General features: G+C 41.9%; 1 protein-coding gene and 1 non-coding gene across 3 annotated transcripts in view; both read right to left on the bottom strand.

Moving 5' to 3' along the window:
* Mmp2 (Matrix metalloproteinase 2) overlaps window positions 1-20225 on the bottom strand; it is a 322043-nt gene that overhangs the window by 182739 nt on the left and 119079 nt on the right. The window lies entirely within an intron of this gene.
* On the bottom strand, window positions 13234-13315 carry TRNAS-GCU (transfer RNA serine (anticodon GCU)). The gene has a single exon. It is a non-coding gene; the product is annotated as a tRNA-Ser (tRNA).

Genomic DNA, 20225 nt, shown 5'->3' with positions numbered 1-20225 from the left:
TATTCAATAATTTAGTCAATGGCATCGCGTACGTAAGCATATTCAATATTCAAATTGATGAATAAAGGCGAGGTGACGAGGCAGTGGGTAAAGCAGGCGATAAGACAGATCGAGATAATAAACCGACCTCCGTGGGGGAGTGGTTAGCACAGCGCGCTTCAACGTGAAGGGTCCCGGGTTCGAATCCCGGCCTGGGCATAAACGTTCCTTGCGAATGCCCCTTCATCGATTTTCATCCCTCATCCTCGTCTGCGCAATTAGTCAGGAGCGTATATTTTGTGCTAGCTAGGCTGTCTGCGAAGCCTGAGACATAGAAAGTGAAATACATAAAGAAAAATGCTTAGAAATTGTAAATAAAAAAATACCCATTTCAATAAGGATGTCATTTTGATTCTGAAGTCAGCAATCGAATTTCTTAAGCGTTGGCAACCTAATTTCTTAGGAGTTGGCAACCTAATTTCTCAGGAGTTGGCAACCTGATTTCTTAAAAGTTTTGCAACCTAGCTGCCGTTTGCATGGCAACTTCCTTGAAGACTCCGGGAACGAGCAAAATGAGTGTGTCGAACCACGTGTCATTGTGAGGTAGTCTACATCTTGGGACTCAGCATAAGCCACTACCAAGAGTGGCACAAAAGCGAATGCAAAATAAACCAAATCAATCAATCAGCAGAATCCAGCATTGAAAACCCCTCCCAGAAAAAAAAAAAAGAAGAAGGTTCAATTCGCACACTGTGCTGCGCCAACTATATTTTTGAACTCAACCGTGCACGGAAGGACATCCTGCTATGCCTGTGAGTAATCTTTCAAAACCCACGATACTTGGTGTGGACGGGGGTAAAAACCCATTACGTAAATTCTAATTTCACATAGTTTCTTTAAATGGAAACGACATTCATAATTTCCGGAAGTTTTGGCACTCCTAGAAATATTTCATCGCTTATGTTATGCTTAAAAAAAGTCACAAAATCTGGAAAACGAAAAATAGCACGGTACGCTAAGGTGAAGTTTCTGTTACCTACCTTGAAGCAGTGGCGGAGGGGGGGGGGGCAGGGACAGTTTACTTTCCCTTATTAGGTAAGGTTTAACATAGTGCGGGGCAAAAAAGGAACTCCCCCCTCTAATCGTCTTCACTTGTCGTGAAGTACTGGTTTGGTTTTGCGATTTTCCCAAATGTGTGTCCCTGAGGGTGAAGAAATATTGTAATTTCTAATCAAGTGTCCATGTTGTTGATTTTACCTTGCAACACTGTGACAGTCAGATTTACCGTCATTATTATTATTATCATTATTATTCATGTATGTAGCGGTAAAAAGACGTGTTGATTCAAAGTGTTGAGTGTTTTAATTTGTAAGATTACATATTTGATTTTTGCCAAGCCGACGGGAGGAACGAGACGTTCGCGTGTGTTAAGGGTGAGCACCTGAAGGGTCACGTTATGCGTCTAAAGCTTAGGAAATTCGACCGTAATGACAAACATTTAAATATCTCGGTTTCCAACGGTCAGATTCATGTGAAACTTATACCAGCGCAGCGGCATGTGTGCAAGGACGGATGTGTGGAGTTTCGTCACGATCAAGCGACAATTACGGACGCCAGATCAAATCGGTTCTAATTGATCAGTTTGTGGACAACGATTGCAATTGAGCTATGGGCGACAGCCAGGCGGAAGCTTAATCCGCACAAGTAAACTTTGGACACGGTCCGTCCTAGTTTGGAGACAATAGAGCGTGGTGGAATAACCTCTCCGGAAGCGTCACTCCAACGTGCGCCTAGCGTCCTTTTTCAAAATCCAATTAAAACGAAGGACATGGTTTTTCGATACACAGTCTTACCGCGATCCTTGTAGCGAGAGCAGCTCCGTGCTACCTCTCCATATACAGTTTTGCCGCGATTCTTGGAACGAGAGCACCTTCGTGCTACCTTTCGTGTACAGTGGACTTTGTTGTGTTGTGCGAACACCAGTGTGTGTGATAGGCAGTAAGTCTACACGAGTGCGCCTACCTCAACCGCTGGGGGAAGTTGAAGCGAAACCGTGTTTCCGTGATTACCTTACGCCATTTATAATTTTTGAGAAACGAGGAACACCGGAAACTATGGCGGGCTAGAGGAAGAAGAGAGATGAGGGCGTTACGTCGATTCGCCCGATGTCAGACGAGACTACGCCGACGATGCCTACCCGCCACGGAGAGAGAGAGGGACGACGAGCCACGCCGACGACGCCTACCAGCCGCGACAGAGAGACGTAGAGAGAGATGTTGACGCCCCGACGACGCCTACCAGCCGCGACAGAGAGATGTAGAGAGAGATGTTGACGCCCCGACGACGCCGACGACGCCTACAACGACCGCTCAGATGCGACGTCTGAACCGCGCCATACCACGGAGATCCACCGATCCCGAGAGGAAGAGGAGCCGGGGAACTAGGTGTTTGAACCCTTTTCGCATCTTCATCGTCGTGACCAAGGAAACCTTTCGCGTGGATACTATGCGTTTTCAATCGCCCATAAAGACGCCAGGATGCACCCCAGAAGCTGAGAGATGGTAAAGTAATCATCTGTGTGAACCTTAACACGTGACGGCCCGATTGATTTAGGGAACGCCCTTGAAATTCGTCGACATTTTTGAAAACGCCCACTCAACTCGAACTTCATACCAAACTCCCGTCGCGCTTGTCATTTGTAATCTATTCGTCTCAGGTCAATTTTTCTTATTCCTTGTGATATTTTTTTATGATCTTAAATTCATTGTTGTTTGTGCTCCTTTGTATTTGTTTAAAGTGCGTACTATTAGAGTAAAGCGCCGCCCGCTTAATTGCATATTCTACTTGAGGTTTGTTCATTTTTATGTGTCAGCGCTGTGTCGCTGCTAGCTATGTTAGGTCGCATATGTGATTATTTGTTAAAGTATTTGCCTGGTAATATGAATTGCTCGTCGCGGCGAAGTGTTTAAGTCCCGCCTGCTAGAGAGTATATGTTTGCGCCACTCAACGGAGGTTACTTGTTATGTTTGGAACCACGTGAGGTCCTGTAAAAGGAAAACGTCCGCCCACGTGAATGTAATTGCCGTTGAGACGCCTTTGTTTATACTGGTCAAGTAATGTATTGTCACCGCGCCGACTAGTTTCTTTTTTAAAAACGAAAGGTGAACTTAAGTGCTCACAAATGACCTGATTAGACAAAAAGTAAGATAAAATTAATTGAGAATGCAATAATTAGGGCTTGTCGTCATAAAACCTGTACATGTCATGTATAATTTCTTGTGTCGATGACCCCATGAGGATTGAATCTGAGAGAGAATGTGAGAGTGCAAGTGTGGGGACCTGTAATAATTCCATTTTTGTTGGTTATGAATAGAATATACTTTTTATTTTCATGTTAATTTTGGGCTATATCATTTTCGTATACATGTCGCTACCCGTGATTTTCAGGTATGCAGCTAGCCGCTTCCCGGCTACAGGTAAAGAGGTGGTAATTTGAAAGTACATATGTCTTTGTTTTTATTCGATATGGCTTATTACTATGCACTGTTGGTCACCGGTTCCTACACACGAACTCGACCTGGACCGTAACGCTATTTCGCTTGTCCGAGGGAGATTTTGCCGCCTCTATCTAGGTAGTGGTAGCATTTGTTTTCCCGGGCAAGGGAGGGCGTAACATACAACACCGCAGAAAAAATTCGAGCACGTTGACCCCGAAGGTTTTATTTCAAATTTTCTCTGCAACAAGATCAATGTTCAATGTGCTGAAAATTGCATCGTTCAATGGCAAACAACATTACCTAGGGATTCTTGGAAAAATCTTAGTTCTTTCTCATCAAATTTAATTCGGCTTCGTATTGGACACAGCCGTCTCACCCATCGTCACTTGCTGCAAGGACTGGACCCTCCAATAGTCCAATGTGCCGTGTCTTTAATGCCATTTTACGTTTTTGGCGTATTCTTGCTGAATGCGCCGATTCCGCTTTCCTCAGACTTTTAATATTCACAACTGTTTATCATCCCTGTTGGCAGATGACGGAAATGCTTTAGCTAATGTTTTTACATTTTTGAGAAGAGCTGGTCTCTTCCTCTGCCTGCGAAGAGTTCTTTAGTGCATTCTTACCCTTTTAATGTGTTGTGTTTGTTCGTACAGGTCCCTTTACAGACAACCTCTCACTTTTATCTTTCCCCAAGTGGCTCTTTCATCCCTTTTTCTCAACCCTAAGAAGGCGCAGTGGTAGCGTCGTCGTCTTGTAATCAAGGGGCCCCGGGTTCGATTCCCGGTGGAGGCACATATTTGTTCGGATCCCACTTTAAACTATAGGTCCAGTCCCAATTAGCCTTACTGTGTATAAAGTGGACTTAAACACCATCTCAATCAATCAATCAAATCTTAACCCTATGGTAAGAATTTTAGATAAGGGTATATTTCCTCCCATGTAATGAAGGGTGCATCCAACAATTTTAATTAATTAATTCATTCATTCGGCCGCGGTGGCTCAGTCGGTAACGCGTCTGACTACCATGCTCAAGGTCTCGGGTTCGATCCCCGGCCGGTTCAAATTCGGGAACTTTTCTAACGTTGGAAGCGGCCCCGGCGTCGAATGACATGGGTACCTGGGGGAAACCCTAGGGGGTAAAGGCGGTCAGGGGCGTGATGCTGATCACATCACCCCCATTCATGACCGGTGTCCCCCACCCCCCCTATACGCCTTCATGTCGTGGTGCTAAGCACAGGGGAGCACTTTTTTAAATTCATTCATTCATTCAAATCGCAATAATTATAATAATAATAATATTTGAATGTCAAATTAAATTGAAGGAGAACGAGTCAAAATGGAGCAAGGTTGCCAGGCGAATATTCCACAATGAGTTTTTATGCCTTGTAAAAGCAGATTTGTAGTAAAATCACAGTAAAATCCATCCCCGCCACAGGCACAAGAAATTTGATCACCTGAATACGAGAGAAGAAGTGCTCTCCCGAAACGTTCTTACAATAAGTATAGTTAAAAGTACTAGACAATGGATAATTGCATGCAAATTGACAAATTTGGTCTACGGCAATGCCTTCGTATAACCAGGTCTGTTTCTTCAAAAGCAGCGTCATCATTAGGGGTCGCAATACGATATCAGCACCACAGTTGCAATGCGTGTGTGCTGAATGGATGAAAAAATTGGCATTCTCTGTACTTAGTATTACTAATAGTGTGAAGATAGTGTGGTGGTATCGTCTTGAGATCTATGCACTGCGCCAACCAAGGACGTATTTATGAGGGGTCCAAGGGGTCCGCCCCCCCCGAAAGACTTACCAAGTACGAAAATAAAATAGCATTTGTTGTACTATAATAGCTGGTTATTTATGTCCTCTGAACTTGGAAGACAAGGATTATTATATTGAATCATACTGCTTTGAAGGCCAGTACCAAAGAAGATTTATGCACAATACTACTTGTGATGATATGCATGAAATATTAATCAGGAACTTTACTTTTCGTCAACTGGAACTAACATCCTTTATTATTGTTCAATAAATATTCAATTCTTTAACTACTTGACATTAATTTCCTTGTACAAATTTTGGCGATCTTAAGCACACGCAAGTTAAATAATAAATATGTCCTGTTGTATCTATATTCTTATACGACATTGTTACGTATTCGTGTAATAATAAAAATGTAATATTAATAAATTTACATATTTTAATTATAATTTAATTTAATTATTTTAATTTAAATAATTATTTTTTCTGAGACACTTAGTTCGGACCTTCTCCCCCCCCCCCCGAAATATATTTCTAGATTCGTGCCTGGCACCAGCCTTGTTGCAAGTAATTTTGTAGGACCTCGTTATTGGCAGTCTGCAAGCCTGAGCTAAGTTGACGGTAAAACAGGGCTTTGCTTTGTTTTCTTAGCTAAAGTCCCACGGCTAAAGAACAGCCCGCATTTGGCAAGGAAGATGACGCACCACATTAATCTTCTTCTGCTTCCAAAACAACGGCGGATGACTCAATGTGCAGAACCGTGGGAAGAGGCAGCAGGTGAAGGTATCCCAGAGAGGAAGGCGTGCCAACTTAGAAAAATTTGTCCTTGGCAGCGCTCATCAGTATGACGTCACCGGAAGGTTCTTAACCTCTACTCTTCATTTTTTAGCCCAATTCCTTTTCTGCTGTAGTTTATTGTGACAAAATTCGTACATCTTCCTTGACATCATGTAAAGTCCTGATTCGAACGCCAAAAAAGTTCTGAAAGAACAATTTTCCTGCGACATCCATATGTCAAGTCTACGTGGAGCCCAGAATATCCTACCCTCAAACCTTTCCTACCCTAGCGTTCGTTTTGGGAACTAACAGTACTTGTCAAGTCCACATGGAGTAGATTAGATGTTGCCAATTCAGTTTCTTTAGAGATTTCATAATCCTGCGGTTATCTTTGATAGGTTGTATTATTGTGTTCTGCTACTTGGTAGTGTAGTGTAACTTCGAAGCAGTTCGTGTTGGATGTCTAAACACTGGCGTTCGAATCAGGACTTCAACAATACTGGAGGTGGTGTGGAAGAGTTTGCCTGTACTGCGTTACAAAGTTGAAAGCAATGATTTGTTGAAGCAGTAGGAGAATAAGAAGTTTGTATGTCGGCTTTCAATCAAGGGGTTCCGGGTTCGATATCCAGTGGAGGCAAATGGTGGTTCAGGCCCAATGGATGGAATGGATTTTATGTTTAAATTTCTCCTCCACCTCTTGGGGCTTGTCACCTGAATTGCAATCTCGCTGTTATATGCAATAAATGTATCATTTCTTTTCCTGCATATTAATGTTCATGTGTATAGTCAACGGCAAAGATAATGGTAGTCGAATTGTCCACCGCTATTTTCATTACTTTTTTATTCTACATCCTGTGTTTTAAGGAATGAAACTATGTTGGTTCGAAGCAGGCATTCTTCTCTGCTTAATGACGTCATTATATCAATTCATTGTCATCACACTGTGTAATACAGACCGAATGAAAATGGTGGTGGACAATTCGCCTACTGTTTCTTTCGCTGTTGGGTGTACAAGCAAGGGTGCCCAAAGATTTTTTTTCAGGGGGGGCAGACTCACAAACTTTTATTATTAATAATTATTATTGTTACTACTACTACTACTACTTATGTTTCTTTAAAATGACATACATTTCTAATTTCCATATTCTGTATATCTATACAATTTTCATAACTGTACTTAACATTAATTCATGTAGGACAAAAAGCTGTTTTTTATAGTTAGGTAGTGTAAAATAGACTGTATGCTTAGATGTAACCCTATTTCTAATAATAGTTTCTGTAACTTATGGCCTGTAAGTCACACAAAACAATACTTTTCGTTATAAAATATCTCTACAATTTCACCATTCCAATTACATTAACTCTTTCCAGAAATCTCAGGGGGGGACAAGTGCCCCCCACCCTGAGGGTGTCCATATGTGCAAGTCTACATTATATCTCAAGCGAGGCTAATGATTGAGTGATTTGGTTTATTTTACTTCGCTTTTCTGCCACTTTTGGCAAAGCGCGAGGATGAGTATGGGTGATGATGATATTAATAAAGAGATGCTCAAGAGAACACGCAACTCCGGGCCAGGATTCGAAGCCGTGACCCCTGGATGGGAGAATAATATTTTTTTTTAGTTATGCTGAATTGTGTTTGTTTTTTTGGCCATCCATGCATTCAACGATATCTTGGGAATGCCGATATTAAAAAAAAAACATCAGTTCACTGCTGTGTAGGGATTTCTGAGTTAAGGGAAAAATACAGGCCGATGACGATTCATGAGCATTCCTATCGCTTTACCATTTTAAATCTTCATCTTAAAAGTTGTTTATAGACAGAAATGGTAATGGGGGGGGGTCTTTTTTAGGGTGTCTTGAGTTACCACTTTGGTTTTCAAATTCTTTACGGCTTTCATTTCAAATTTTCCATTTTCTCAAAATTTGGGGAGGGGCTGTATGCCCTTCAGCTACTTCTGCGTACGCCATATGTTGCAAGTATCTTCAAACACAGGAACCAGAAACGCCAATTCTCCCCCTTTGCGCATCACTGGTTACGCCCCATTTTAAAGACAAATCACACGGAACTGGAATTCCAGTAGGAATGCCCTAGTTGGCGCTGAACTGGCTACCTTCCTGGGTGGAAATCATGGCCGCCGGGCTAGCTGCTCGACTGGTTTTGAGGAATAGACCATATTTTAATTGCAACTGGCTTTCTCGGCTGCATTCTGTGGATCAGCCAATCAGAGGAAAAGTTTGACCAAGTGAGTTTGTCAAAATAAAGTTTCTTGTCTGTGGTTTCTGAGTGTTGGTGGATTTTGTTCGCTTCTCGATAAAAGAAAGAGTAACAGAGATTTATTTATTTATTTATTTGTCTCTTGTTTATTTGTGGCGGAGATTAAGGCTCATGCCTTTTCTTACACTCAACCACATACAAGAATTTCATAATATAATGCATATTCATAAATTGATTCATATATAAACATTGCAAATAACGATCACACATATACATTTCATGTCAAACCAAGAGCGGTAAAAATATGTAGAATTCAGTGAAATACATAAAACATATATATTTACATGTATATATATATACATGTACACACACTCATACATAGGTTTATATACATAACAGGCTACTACAAAAAAAGTCACTCCATGGAACTTTCCCTTAATCTTCTTTTGAAGATACCTATGGAAATTGATTTTCTCATTTCATGTGAAAGTGCATTCCAGTCTCTAATCACTGATACAGTAAAACAGTTACTAAAAAATTCAGTTTTGTGAGTTTTAATTGTCAGAAGATTGGAATTTTGGTATTTTGTGTATGATAACTCTGGGTTTCCTAAGGGAAGCAATCTGTCTGTGAGATATAAAGGACTTCCTGTATAAAGTAACTTATATACCAACACTAGTTTTCTGTACCTCCGTCTTCCTTTCATTTTAATCCAGCCTAATTTATTATAATATTCAGTTAAGTGGTCATACTTCTTAAGGTTAAATATATATCTTATGCATGAGTTCTGATTTTTTTTGAATTCTCATTGCCAGCATTTCATTACAATAAGCATATACACTATCGCAATTGTCAAGGTGTGAGAGGACCAAAGCATTCGTGTTCAGTTCATTAAAAAGCTTGTTCAGTACACATTGATTACCATATTTTATTTCTAGACAATTTCTAGTCCATACATTTATTTTTAAATTTTTAGTAACAGCAGTAGTTCTCCTGCAACGTTCTTGAAAACGCTCGTTCATCTGTTTAGATTGTCTGCTTCGCGCAATGTCTTGTGGGAACAAAAGCTTACCGACAAGTACCGTAAAAAGTATCTTGTGAGGCGAGATAGCAGTTGATCCAGTATCACACAACTAGTCCAAGTCCAACTAGATAATCCAGCAGGGGATCTAGCCTCGTGGGATTCAGGCATTACATGATTCTTCCTTCTCGTCTGTGAAGTGTGAACACTGACAGGGTTGCCAAGTGCCAGCGGAGAAACGCGCTATATTTCAGTTTAAAAATCACCAGAAATAGCAATACGTCATAAAAAGGTGAATTTAGCATACAATAGTATATTTTCGTTTATAAAGCACCATCATCATCTGACAAAGAAAACGTCTTCTTTAAGAGAATCTTGGCACGTGGATAGTTCGTTCATCAATTCCGAAACTTGAACATTGTTTCGACAGAACTTCCCGTGGTATAAGTATTTCCCCTACGAGCTGTCATGAACAATAAATAAATTAAAACTCATTACAATTTGAAAATTCACGTGAAACTTTTCGCACCAGGATTTACACCAGAATTTCGCCTTGGCGCAATTTCAAAAATTTGGCACCAGCTCGAGGTGTCAAAACGCAGATCTGGTGTAAAAAGCACCAAATTGTCAACACGTTCGACTGGCGTGGACAAGTTTGCCATAGTCTGCAGCTGCAGTGAGCTTGCAAACAGAACGCAATGCAGCTGCCAGGAACTGCAAGCTCATATTTCCAGTAAAGATAACTGGTAACTCCAAAGGCTAGAGTGTTCCTTTTAACCTTGAAGACTAAGTGGGCATTATCATCCATCAATTTGTGTAAACTCCGGTCAAAGGGCAGCTCGTTGTTTGTGATATGATTTTGTGTTCGAATGACTGCACGAAGCGAACGAAACTCCAATGTATAGATGGCAGCACTCAACGACTCTCGTTTTATATGTTTGTAATTTGAAGGAACAAGCTCAGATACAGTGTTAACTTCTGAAATTTGTGTGCAATTGTAGAAAAATCGAATACGTAAACCTAATAGTCAAATAAATAACTAAAATCAAGAAAACTCGCAACTTTTTTAAAAATAACGTGGAAGGAAAATCACGAACACTTCCAAATTCCGACCGTAAGACAGATTTATTCTTCATTTAGGAAATTTTACTGTGACTTGGCGGTAAACACCTGGTCTTGTTTGTGTGTTAAGAAACTGTAAAAATTTTTTTTTTACTTTCAGTGCTTCCAAATCAGATTATTTTCGCTAAAACTGCACTTTTTCATGTTGAATGTGTAAGTACATACCTTTCTCCCTGTGTAACAAACTCTGTCAACACCCATACACACACGCACGCAAACACAAACACACACACACACTTTTTCGTTGCAGACTACACCTTAACAATAATCACCAATTTTCCAGTTTACACTCTGATGCCGTACCATTACAGTCTAGATGTTCGTTTCTCAGTGACGTTAACAAGTAAAGTAAAGAATTTTCAATTTCTAAATGGCCGAGGCTATGTAGCGTAAAAAGACATGTGAAATATTTCCCAAATTAGGATTGTACATTATATTGCTTGAGTTGGCAACCATGTTTCATCCACCTGGCAACACTGCAACTATCGCCATACACACCGGCGCAAAAGCGACGTTACGGGGAACCCCGCCGTGCAACTCTCAATATGCGAGGTCCACTTGAAAAGATAAATGCCAAGGCAGAAGACAAGAATCTTCCCTCCCGTGTGAGACAAGCTGCTTCCCCCCATTAAAATCCAAGGAGCGATAGAGGAAAGGAAGAAATATGGCCGTCTCACGGGTCAACTGGCAACAAATTCCTAGGACGGGAGGGGAGAAGGCACGCTTCGTTAGTTTGCGGGTTTTTGCATCTGCGCACCACGTTCGGCCATGTGTCTCTTCAGGAGGGCGGCAAACTACTTTTACAAACGATAAGGGAGCCCGTCAACCCCTCTCCATGGAAATTTGCATTGTTCATTTCAAGTTACAAAAAATCAGAAACCTTGTTACTTTTATTTCTACATAATAACAAAAATTAAGTTCAGCAGATGGCATCCACTTTTGAAAAACATTTGTATGAATTCAAACAACACATGCCATATGCCTTTGTCTTCCATTACTTTACCCTATGAACACGGATAGCGTAAATAATACAGAACACTGACAAATTGCAGATCTAACAAATTATTATAAATAGTAATCATCTTGTGAGGATTATTTAAGTATATAATTATGAACTCGTTTGCTTGTTCGTTTGTTTGATTACTGCGATAGTGTTTGACTACTGCTGATTGTAATGAAATGCTGCCAATGGAAATTCAAAAAATTCAGAACTCATGCATACCATATATATTTAACCTTAAAAGGTATGACCATTTAACTGAATATGATAGTAAATTAGGCTGGATTAAAATGAAAGAACGAGGCAAGTACAGAAAACTAGTGTTGCTGGATTTCTAGTAGGAATGCCCTAGTTTGTGCTGAACTTTCTAGGTAGCAATCATGGTCGCCTGGCTGACTGCTTGACTGGTTTGGAGGAATAGGACATGTTCTAATTGCTACTTGCTTTCCTCGACTGGATTCTGTGCAACAGCCAATTAGAGCAAAGTTTGGCCATGTGAAGATAATCTGTGCAAAGGAGCGCTTTTGTCTGTGGTTTCCGAGTGTTACTCCAGCAATGTATAACGTATACAGCATGAAAGGCGCGTTGAGTTACACCATCTACACACACACATGTCTTCCACTGGGAGTTCCTGCAAGATGCTGAATCTATTCTTGTTTATGGAAGTTACAGTTTCGTTGCTTTTGCTCGATTTTCTGCCATGCTTCACAACTTGTGTCCATGTGTGGGTGGAGTCATTACATTCGTTTCTTTTTTCGATGGTTTCTAGTTTGTTTCTCAGCATTTGATTTTCATTTTTTAGTTTCAAAATATCAGTTTCAAGAATTTTAACAATTTCTAGAAGAGTTGAACCATCATCTTCTTCATTGTCCTTTGGGGATGGCCGCCATCTTTGATGCACTGGGGACAAAACCATTCAGTATTTTCTTCAATTCCTTCATCTTTCGGCACATTTCCACAACTAAAATGCAGCCATTTATCACATGAATCACACAAAATGCCGTTTTTCACTACCCTCTTACATTTTGCACATCTATCATCACACTTTATACGTAAATTTGTAGGAGCAGATACACACACATCTACGTTAGTCGGCGCCATTTTTTTTTTATCGACAAGTACGCTGATAAATATCGTGCGAGGCGAAAACTAGCAAATTGGTAGCCAGTCCAGCGCCAACTAGGGCATACCTACTGGAAATCCAGTTCCGTGTGATGCGGCTTAAGTTACTTCATACAGGAAGTAATGTGTATCTCACCGAAAGATCATTAGGAAAGCGCTCTTTGGTTCGATGATGCGTGGTCATTGTCAATGGAAGTAAATGTAAATGTAAAGCTTCGAGTACTGCGTAAATTCAAAACCGCACATTGCAGGTCAAACAATAACTTCATTACATTTTCAGGGACTGTAGCCAAATTAGTGGAAACTTGCGGGTAAAATAAGAAGCTGATGCTTACATCTTGTCAATTACTTCTCTCATTGCGCAGTGGAACAGGATGTACCAAAAGGAGGACAGATAATTTAATATTATAATATTGTTTTTGCATTATCAAGAAATGTTTTATTCATTGTGAATTATTATGTGAATTCTGATGAAATACACTATATAAACCTATGTACCGGTAATATCAAAATTGGATTATTTATAGCCCCTCTAATTGTATTTGTTTCACTTCAAAATACACTTGAATATTCAACATAAATTCGCATCTTCGATATGATTTTGGTTACTGAAGATCCCCCAACACAAATATCCTCAGGATTTTTTAACTTTGTACTTCAGATTTGGTCGATGCGCCAAAATATAATTTGTAAAAATGTTTAAAATTGTGAATATCTTTAGCAAGTAAAAAAAAGTTCGACGAGGATGGGATTCGAACCCACGCGGGCAGAGCCCATTGGATTAGCAGTCCAACGCCTTAACCACTCGGCCACCTCGTCAGGCACGCTCATTGCTGCAGTCTTCCGTAGACGCTCAAGGACAAATACTCAGCGGATGTTCATTATTACATCATTATATTTCCATTAGCAGGAGCGCTCATCCCCCCCAAGGTCCATGACGCACTCCCCAAAAAGGTAGAAATCCCCCCCCCCCGTTTATGCTGAATTAATTACTCAAATTATTTTAAACCAAAAATCAAGAACAAGTCAATCAAACGCTACGATCCCCCCATTTTTGTGTGAAGATACGTATATAGAATTGGTATAAAATGTTGTGACCACCCCTGTCCATTATAGTGCCTATATGTTGCTTCTCATGTATGTTTTACATTAACAAACCATTTTTATAATCAGGGGTCGCCATTGCGCCTGAATGTTCAAATTCAGTGCTTTTTTTGTTTCTATTTAATTCGAGTTCGCTTACAGAAATGTTAATTACCTTTTTTTTTTACAAAAATAACGAGTACAGTAGGGGCAGAAAAATACAGGCGCCTGACAATTTTTGATCGGTATTGTTGCTACAACCAGTTTTCGTTGTCTTCTTCTCCTAAGAAATCCAAACCCAACAAGCCTAACTTAACCCCCACAGATTATTACTATCCCAAAAAGCTACCAGCCAATGGGAATGCTTAAAACAGTTGTAGCAGCAATTATTACCATAATTTTTAACTGGCGCTTGCAGGAATATCTCGTTTTGCCTAAAATGGTGGACAGCTGCCAGATCTGATTGACGGGTGCTGATAAGCCATTAGGCGAAATGGGACCTGAATCTAAATTTACACCTTACCACTTCCTGGTTGATTGATTGATTTGGTGTTTTTAAGTCCACTTTATGCACAATAAGGCTAATCGGGACTGGACCTACTGTTTAAAGTGGGATCCGAACCACTATGTGCCTCCACCGGATATAGTACCCGGGACCCCTTGATTACAAAGGCAACGACGCTTCCACTGCGCCATCGAGTTCCTGAGACAGCAGTTTAGTAGTTGATGGGTTCGAAATCACAGATGTGATGAATGAAGACAGACTCCCACTTATCGTGCTTATGAAACTACGTTGCGAGAAGGGGTCAGATTGGTTACGGACGAGTGCAACGTTGAAACTGTAGGGTGAATATGGGAAAGGGGGGGGGAGTTAAAAGGGATATCAGGATGGGCGGTACCTCCAATCCGGTACTCGCCGGGACGAGATAAATGGGACTGCAGAATGAAACACATCAAAACTTCCTCTCATCAAACATCTTCCTCCCCTCGCCCCCTGTAAACCACCCCGGCACACCCTTCGCCACTTCCTCAATGCTCCCCCCACTTGACTTCCGGTGCAGGTCGGGGAAAATAAACACCAGAGGTCACTTCTCTCCGTGGCATCAACGTTGCCAAGTCAATCCTGGCGTTTCTACGTGATGCATGCGTCAATCACGTTGCTCTCTTTTCGGGAAGCCAGCCTTCGGGTAGTGACGTCACTCATCGCAGGCTTGGCTTGCCCATCATACTGGCGTGAGAAGGAATACCCCAAACGCAATTTCGATTCGGATGGGGCAGTGAATGAAGGATATTTTCGAAACGTTTTGCAAGAACCAAATGGAACAATCCCATTGGTTCAGAATATGGTGCAGTCACGGTAGAGAACATACTTTAGCATCAAATATAATTATTCCAACTATAAAAATTTGGAAATCTCGTTTCTTTCTTTGAGGCAGAAAAAAATTGGTCAAGCTGTTTTTTATTTATATTTAATTGATACAACTCAAGCCATTTATCATGGCACTTCTTGATTGGGTGATTGATTTTGTTTATTTTACTTTCCGCCTCTCTTTACTAATTGCGACCACGAGGATGAGGGATGATATGATTGATTGAGTTGGTGTTTTAAGTGCACTTTATTCACAGTAAGGCTAATCGGGACTGGACCTACAGTTTAAAGTGGGATCCGAACCACTATGTGCCTCCACCGGGTACCGAACCCGGGACCCCTTGATTACAAGGCGGCGACGTTACCACTGAGCCATCGGGGAGGCTACTGATGATATGAAGAAGGAACACTCACAAAGAATACCAAACTATAAACATCTTCCAGCCGTATCATTCTCCACATGAGAATACACTAGACAATCTGGAGCCTGCGCAGAGGAAAGTGACTATACTCTGTCCCTGATATCTCTTGAGCAAGGCCGCGGAGAGAGGGGTGGGGGTGGAGTGGGTAGAGCGACGCAGTACACACTGCTGTTTAGGCTGGAAACTGCAGTCGCTTCCCCCCACGCAATCCCATTCCCTCTTCATTGGTGAAGACGTCTCGCAAAGACTTCTTTTCGTGGACAGAGTATAGAAGAATCTTTCAACCACAAGTGGCCCAAAATAAAGCTTCTCATAGAAAATCAGACATAGATTAAAGTGACCATGTGCAGACCGGAATTCGAAACCCGGGACCCCTCGCGTCGCAGAGCGCTGTGCTAACCACTCCACCACGTAGGTCGGCTCGTGGCACTTCTTGTTGTCATTATAAATACCATGCTTCCTCAGAGAGAGAGAGAGAGAGAGAGAGAGAGAGAGAAAGTGTGTGTGTGTGAGAGAAAGTGTGTGTGAGAGAGAGAGTGAGAGAATGAGAGAGAAAGAGAGAGAGTGAGAGAAAGTGTGTGAGAGTGAGAGAAAGTGTGTGTGTGAGAGAGAGTGAGAGAATGAGAGAGAGAGAGACTGAGAGAGAGAAAGAAAGAGAGAGAGAGTGGGAGAGAGAGAGAGTGAGAGAATGAGAGAGAGACAGTGTGTGTGTGTGTGTGAGAGAGAGAGAGAGAGAGAGAGAGAGAGAGAGAGAGAGAGAGAGAGAGAGAGAGAGTGAGAGAGGAGGAGAGAGAAAGTGTGAGAGAGAGAGTGAGATAATGAGAGAGAGAGTGAGAGAATGAGAGAGAGACAGAGTGGGAGTGAGAGTGTGAGAGAGAGAGAAAGTGTGTGTGTGAGAGAGAGAGAGAGAGTGAGAGTGAGAGAATGAGAGAGAGAGAGTGAGTGAGAGAGAAAGAGAGAGAAAGTGTGTGAGAGAGAGAGTGAAAGTGAGAGAATGAGAGAGTGAGAGAGATAATGAGAGAGAGAGTGATAGAGAGTTGGAGAGAGAAAGAGAGAGAGACAGAGTCGCGGTGGCCTAACCGGTCTGACCTCCATACAGGAGACCCGGGTTCGATATTGGATGGGGGATTTCAGTTGGGAATTTTTTCAACAATGTCCGTGCATGGAGCTGCTCATGTGTTTACCATGTCGCCAATAAAGAGGTACCTGAGAACATCCTTGGCGGCCGGAGCGAGGTGCTGATCACATCACCCAAGAGATTGTAAATTTATGGGATCCTATATCTCCTCCACACCCCATATGTGCCTCAATGGCATGTCGCATAAGCTAGCTTTATACCTTGCGTGTGTTCATGATTTGTACAGTCACGGACACTTTTGTGTTGTGACGATTTCATTGTTACAATCGGGGAAGTAGTGTCCTTGGTTGTCCCAGAAATGTTTGCTTTTGTGGGCAAGTAATGTTTCTGTAATGAAACATATTTCCAAGAAAGTTGGACACCCAATAGTGCAAGAGACATCGAAAGTTAGGCACTTTTAATTAAATTCACGATCCTTGAAAATTATCCAACACTTCGGGATCCCGAAAATCAGGAAATGGTTTCCTGAAAACGAGATCGGGACAGGAAATAGCCTGTAGACCAAGGACGGCCAAACTACGGCCCGTCATGGTTGTTCATGTGGTCAGTATTTATAAAACCTTATGCATTAATTTTGAGGCATTACTTTAATATCTGTAAGTATAATGTTCAAGAAGTTTTTGTGCTAATATAAAAGAAAATGTGTGAACCTGCTTCAGATATAATTGTCGCCTCGATAAGGGTGAGAACAGCATACAAGTTACAACAAATGTGACGGTAAAGGTAAAAAAAGGTAAAGTTCCCCGAGCATATAGTAGCACCGTGCCAGGGTAGGGCCCAACACATTCTCTATCTCGGCCATATTGGAGGTGATGTAAGCAGCACCACGCCCCGGCTACCTTTATCCCCAGGGTTGCCCCCAGGAACCCATTGATTTCAGGCTGGGCGAGCCCCGGAGCTGCTTTACGCGGGGACAAGGCCGAAAAAATTCCGACTTCAGTCTATCCACCGAACCGAACCCGGGTCTCCCGCGTGGCAGTCAAACGCCCTACCGACTAGACTGGAAGATCCGGAGGCGTGAGAGGGTTGTCGGTTTTAAACCTCTTTAGAAATACATACATGTTTAATAATAATCATAGAACCTTTCCTCCCACTGAATGTAGTTCCAAATCCTCTCACCAGGTGTCATATCAAGTACCTGAAAGTATAGTGTATTGCTAGGAATAATCCTGTTAAAGTTTGAATTGGAAGGCATATCTAGAGATGGACGATATCGGAAATTAGGTATCGCGATATAACGTCAAGAAAATATCGTCACGGACGATACGATATCTTTTCCGGTATCGTCATATCGGCGATATATGGCCTCCAGATATCCGTAAAAATGATCCAAAATTTCACCAGTAGAAAATATTTGCTGGTGGTTCGCGAATAGAGGCAAACGGAAGCTGAAGCAGAGAATCTTCGTGTTAGATTATGCCTTCCTGACATACAATTTAATGCTTGGAAAGGAACACGGGCTAATTCGAGAAAAGGCACGGAGAAAATTGCTGGTTATAGATGAAGTATTTCCACTCAGCAACATTTCCGCGTGATACGAAACATGTGCACCTGTCGGCCATAAACATCAGCGCCAAAGTATTCACGAGCTGCTGTTGGTGTAACCCTTTGGCAGCTCCTATGTCCATGTGCTCCCAACTCCAGCATTGTTTACAACGTCAGCCACGGCGGAAGCACTTCAACCGCGGAAGGATTGTCAGGTTTCTTTCCAACAGGGTTGCCGCCAGATAGAAATTTATATGAAAGCGAAATTTTTGGACTGCAGTTAGGAAGATACTACGTAGCACCACAGATAAGGGTGGAACTAATGCAGGAAACCGGTGAGCTGACCTCCCGCTTGCGAATAGTCAATCCTCCGCAAGACGTTTTGCAATAATCCGCTGAGAGGCACCACTCGCACTCTTGTTTCCACTTCTGATAAACCGAACAAGAGATGACGCTGCTAAATTTCAACTCTCTCGAGCGCTACTAAAGCCCCTATCACACGGAACTGGATTTCTAGTTGGAATGCCCTTGTTGGTGATGAACTGACTTTCTAGGTAGAAATTATGGCCGCCTGGCTAACTGCTTGGCTGGTTTTGAGGAATAGGACATGTTCTAATTGCTACTAACTTCTTCGACTAGATTCTGTGGAACAGCCAATCAGAGCAAAGTTTGGCCATGTGAAGATAATCTGTGAGTTTGCAAAGAAGCCTTTTTTGTCTGTGGTTTCCGAGTGCATACAGCACGAAAGGCATGTTTACAATTGAAAAAAGCTAAAATATTCTTCCATACGTGAATAGTAAACGTTGTAAAGTATGTATTTTATCAGCGCCGTTCTTCTCTACCTAAAACCATTTAATACGAAGCGATATTCCTCTCGGTTGAATAGTTATCGTATTTTGATTTTTGATTTGATTTAGTTTATTTTACTTCGCGTTTTGTGCCTCTTGGCTAATTTGCGAAGATGGGGATGAGTGATGAAATGATGAAATTGATGAATGGACATTCACAAACAACCAAGCCCGACCGGGATTCGAACCCGGGACCCTTGGCGTCGCAGCGCGATGTGCTAACCACTCGGCCACAGGGTCGGGCTTATCGTATTTTAAACGTGTGAAGTGATACATTGTTTACATCTCGCGCGGCCGCCATTATGGGAACGAAAGACTATCGACAAGTACGGTGTAACAAGTACCGTGTGAGGCGAAAACTAGCAAATGGGTAGCCAGTCCAGCGTCAACTAGAGCGTTCCTACTGGATATCCAGTTCCGTGTGATAGGGGCTTTAGCCTGACGTCATCGAAACCATTGCACTGAAAGGAGACAACTTTCACGTGCGAAACCTCAATGCTTGTCTATGGTAGCACGAGGGTTCCTATAAACAGAGGTCGAACGAACCCTGTTGTCAATTCACCTTCATGGTCGTAGGCCGACACTTCGAATAGTTTATACCGTGAGAACTCAATGCAGTTTGTAACCTTACAAGCGACGAGAAAATTACGTGTGTCCTGTCGTCACTTCCTTCAAGCGTGGAATTCAGTGTGGTGTTCGAGATTAATTTGATCGTATACCGGTGTAACGGGGAATTTGGACTCCGTAGAAAAGTGACTGTACAGTCAATTTTCTACGCAGTCCGAATTCCCCGTCTTCGTGACGGGGAATTTGGACTCCGTAGAAAAATGACTGTACAGTCAATTTTCTACAGAGAAAAATGACTGCCCTTTTCAGTTCCCGTCAATTAAGCAGGGGGTAAAATATCCCCGTAGAAAAATGACTGCCTGTCAATTCCCACTTAAAAGAGGGGGTACAAAATCCCCGTAGAAAAGTGACTGCCCAATTAAATCCTGCTTATATTAGGAGGGGGTACAATTTCCCCGTAGAAAAGTGACTGCCCCCTTAAATCCTGCTTATATTAGGAGGGGGTATAATTTCCCCGTAGAAAAGTGACTGCCCGTTAAAATCCTGCTTATATTAGGAGGGGGTATAATTTCCCCGTAGAAAAGTGACTGCCCTATTAAATCCTGCTAATATGAGAAGGGGGTACAATTTCTCCGTAGAAAAGTGACTGCCCCCTTATATCCAGCTTATATTAGGAGGGGGTACAAATTCCCCGTAGAAAAGTGACTGCCCCCTTTAACCCTGCTTATATTAGGAGGGGGTACAATTTCCCCGTAGAAAAGTGACTGCCCCTTTAAATCCTGCTTATATTAGGAGGGGGTATAATTTCCCCGTAGAA

This window comes from Lepisma saccharinum, chromosome 7 (assembly GCF_977018435.1).
Source record: "Lepisma saccharinum chromosome 7, izLepSacc3.1, whole genome shotgun sequence".
NCBI lineage: Eukaryota > Metazoa > Arthropoda > Insecta > Zygentoma > Lepismatidae > Lepisma > Lepisma saccharinum.
Note: the sequence above shows the minus strand (reverse complement) of the source record. Positions and strands in the feature narration are given on the sequence as shown.